General features: G+C 31.6%; 1 pseudogene; it reads right to left on the bottom strand.

Moving 5' to 3' along the window:
* Nucleotides 1-202: 202 nt before the first annotated feature.
* On the bottom strand, nt 203-302 carry LOC116527043 (annotated as a pseudogene).
* Nucleotides 303-4,480: the final 4,178 nt, after the last annotated feature.

The raw sequence follows: 4,480 nt of genomic DNA, 5'->3' as shown, positions 1-4,480 counted from the left end.
TATTATCATAATTAGAGCATACTCATATAAATATATAAAAATCCACAAAGCTTTTTAAAATTTTTTCAAACCTTTGCTATTGTGGTCATTTAACACAAACTTGGAGATTCAGCTTATCCAAACTCATGGTTTAATTCTATCATAACTAAAGGTATTATAAGGGACTAATAGAGCACTCACTAACTCATTTATTTATTTGTTTTTAAATATGAAACTTTTTTTATATATTTATGTTATCCTTGCACAGGGGCCATGCTAACCTTTTCTGTATCATTCCCATTTTAGTATATGTGTTGCCAAACTGAATCTTCACTTATTTATTTTTATAGTAAAATTAAAGTTTGCATTTAGTATATACGACGTTAGTTATACAGGAAATTAACATAAATGAATATTTTACTTAATGTAATATTTTAATTAGATCAATATGAAATTACTTTGATAATTTTTATTTTTGAGAAGTAAAAATTCTCAAATATTGTTAACATCATATAATCGAATCTAAATATATATGTAAATTGAAGAGCCTTTGGAAAGTTAATACTTGACTTACTATTTATTGAATACCACTTATGTGCTAATAGGGAGTTAAAGTGAAGGAAAAGAAGAACATTATGAAAACTACTCTAAAGCAGTCTAGAATTAGAGGAGGAATAGATATTTGGACACATTTTAAAATATGCTGTAAGTAATAATATACAGGTATATCCACAAAAAATGTGGTAGTGGGGTATATAGTCTCAGTATTCTGGAAAGACTTTCTATTTAAAAAAGGACTGGAAAAATTCATTTGTGTATATTGAACAATAATATGTTACATTTCTTGTAATTCTTTTGAACAATTTGACAATTTTAGCTTAGGGTGATTAAAAACAACAATAAGAAAATCACCTATGTATAATTGCTGTAACTTTATTCTAATCTCCATTCCTTCAATATATAATGCACAAAAGTACTTATGAAAGGACGCAATAATATTTAGAGTGTGATTCCCATGTCAATGATGTAAAAGGAATGGAAACACATACCTGTATAAACACATAAATATCACATATAAATGAATACATGTACTTACATCTGGCTACTCATTATATACCAGTAGTTCTCATTTTTCTTTTTAAATAAAATATTGTTATAAGAAATAGAGGAGTACGTTTATAAATATATATTTAACATTCAGTCTGATCTAGACTTCATACTAATTTGCTTGTGTGATTTGGGAAAACTATTTGCCTTACCTAAACATCACCTTTTTCATTAAAAACACAGGAATACAGAATATGCTCTTGTGAAAATTAAATGAAATCATTATATAAATATTTTAATCTGAAAAATTCTCATTTTACTACTTAACAAAAATACAAGTTTAATGTCTGCATAATAGCCCTTTATGTGTCTAAACTGTGATTCATATAATTATTCACTCTTTGGCATGTATGTTTGGAATAATTAATGACCAAACATATATACACATCTATGCATTCTTCTTTGTAATCCATTTATCATAAATTTCTAAAAGTATTATTTGAGGGGCAAAAGGAATGTTACAAAAAGTTCTTTATGTAGAGATAGGCAAATTGCATTATAAAAAGTTTGTAACAACTCTTCCAATAGTAGTTTATCTAATTCATCATGAACTATTGCTAATAGTAGCTAGTTTTTAATTTTAATTTATGTAGAGAGTTTATGAGTTTGCAAAAGGTAAAATTTACTTGCATTTTAATTTATTTGAATATTTCTTGTAAATTATTTTTGGTGAATTATATTTCTTTTGTGAGTTGGATGTATGCGTTTATTTTTTTATAAGAATATCTTTTTCTTTTCCTTTTAAATAATGAATTGTCAGTCACCTACATATTAAAATTGTTATTTTGCATGAATATGGGATACCACCTTGTGCTAAATTATATATAGTTTTACCTGATACCAATTTCCTTCTTCTGTATTGATATGCTTGTCTGTTTTATTGTCAAACTTGTTATTTTGCATATAGTACTTTTATAATGGCATTTAACAGACAATTGTTCGAGTATGCAATCATTATTTTCTTGTGGAATATTATTTTTCCTTTTTACCAGAATTTTTTTTGTTTCTTTCACTTGGCATTCACTTTGACAGGTTTTGAATCTTTCTTTCCTCATGTGGGTAGAGAGGCAATAGAGGGTACTTTTTAACTCCACACATCAATTTATTATTGGGATAAATGTATGCATTGATTTTATGAATATTAACCTCTTTACAACACTTAGTGCTCTCAGTAAAGAATATATTTCAGGCCTTCATTTATTTCATGTGATTTATTTTTTATAGCATGCTTCAGGTTCATTGCACTGGTTGTTCCCTCTTTAGCTCTGCCTTTCCCACAATTAACCCCTAATTATACTGGTGGACTCCCATGCGTTATATAGAGCTAGCCAAATTGCTTTACAGAAAGGTTGTAGCAATTATAATTCCCTGTGTCAGTTTATCTAATCTATCAGGTTTATCCCTTTCATTTCAGGTCTCTACTGAAATTTCCTCACCTAAGATGACTAAGATGACTTTTTTTTACCTCTTTCTGTCCCATGTCTTTAATAGCCCATTGTTTTCCTTTGCTTTATTTTTCTTCACAGCATTTATCACTGCCAGAAGCTACATTTCCTATTTATTTTCTAATTTTCTCTACCATGTCATAACTCATGTTGGCATGGTCTTTGGTTTTTCTTTCCAATCCTGAATCTTGAGAATCCAGAGGAGTACTAAGAACATCATTAGTATTCATAATTATTTAATGGTCCCCAGTGAAAATTTGCATTTCATTTATATAGATCATGCAAATTTTTCCTTATATTAATTGTTGTTAGTTTGGTTTGTTGGAGCTAAGTGAATGGAATGTTTATTATTATTTTATTTTTTGTGACCACCTTAGAAAAATTACTCATTTCTGGGCCGGGTGCCATGGCTCACGCCTGTAATCCCAGCACTTTGGGAGGCCGAGGCGGGTGGATCACAAGGTAAAGAGATCAAGACCATCCTGGTCAACATGGTGAAATCTTGTCTCTACTGAAAATACAAAAAATTAGCTGGGCGTGGTGGAGCATGCCTGTAATCCCAGCTACTCAAGAGGCTGAGGCAGGAGAATTTCCTGAACCCAGGAGGTGGAAGTTGTGGTGAGCTGAGATCGGGCCGTTGCACTCCAGCCTGGGTAACAAGAGCGAAACTCCGTCTCAAAAAATAAAAAAAAAAAAAGAAAAGAAAGAAAAAAAGAAAAAAAATTACTAATTTCTGCAAAATTCTAGAGATTAGGATAAATTCTCTGAAAATTTCTATAAAGCCTGATACAGTTTATCATTGCAAATATAACCAGGATTTTTATAAATGTTGATATAGAGACTGAGACAGAAATAGATATAGAGATGTATATTTTACACATAGATAAATACATAGATATTCAAAGAACCAAGTCATCCCAGAATTGATTGAAACTATTAAAATTCATCACCACCACATATTTCTGTATTTCAAATTGTTATGCAGTGGCCCTCCCAAATGGATTGAAAGAACATAAATGCAGAATACTGATAAATGGCAGCACAGTGAGCTAAAAGAGGTGGCTGGCAGAGGAGCCTAGTGATGGCAGAGAGAAGCACTTTCATGTGACAGCATTATTAATGACTGAAAAGAATTTGTAAAGCATCTTAAATGGCTGCTCAGGTGATTTTAAAATCGGATGATGGAGGAAACTCATTACTGGGGAAACATTATATATGATAACAGAGACTGTGTCACTGGTGAAGACCTCTCTGCTCTGTATTCACTGGGAATTTTGGCCAGAAAGTTCAAGACCTTATGTGTTTCTCCTATCCTCTGATCTGTAAGATTTCAAGCCTTTGATCAGTCATTGGGCTAGATAAATTTTAAGGTCTCTTCCAATCTAATACATGCAGTTTTGCACTACGAATCACATGTCTTACATGCTAATAATTCTAAAGGAGAACAAAATAAAAAAGAAATCACTTTAGAATCCAGAATAAGACTGAAAGTATATATTTTTTAACATTGAGACTATATTTTTCCTAAGAATCTAAGTTACTAACTGATAACAAACTAAATCTTTTTTTGTTGTTGTTCTTGAGATGGAGTCTTGCTTTGTCACCAGGCTTGAGTGCAATAGCGTGATCTCAGTTCACTGCAACCTCTGCCTCTCAGGTTCAAGCAATTCTCCTGACTCAGCCTCCCGAGTAAGCGGGATTACAGATACATGCCACCATGCCCGGCTGATTTTTGTATTTTTTAGTAGAGACGGAGTTTCACCATTTTGGCCAGAATGGTCTTGATCTCTTGACTTTGTGATCCACCTGCCTTGGCTTCCCAAAGTGCTGGGATTACAAGCGTGAGCCACCGAGCCCAGCCAACAAATTAAATCTTTAGAAATATAATACTTTAAGATTATTAAATATATTCATCATTATGTGTTAGTTATGCTAAGTCTACAAATGAA

This window comes from Sapajus apella, unplaced genomic scaffold, assembly GCF_009761245.1.
Source record: "Sapajus apella isolate SASKATOON/1434 unplaced genomic scaffold, GSC_monkey_1.0 scaffold52, whole genome shotgun sequence".
In the NCBI taxonomy this organism is placed as follows: Eukaryota; Metazoa; Chordata; class Mammalia; order Primates; family Cebidae; genus Sapajus; species Sapajus apella.
This window is presented reverse-complemented; position numbering and strand designations above follow the sequence as displayed.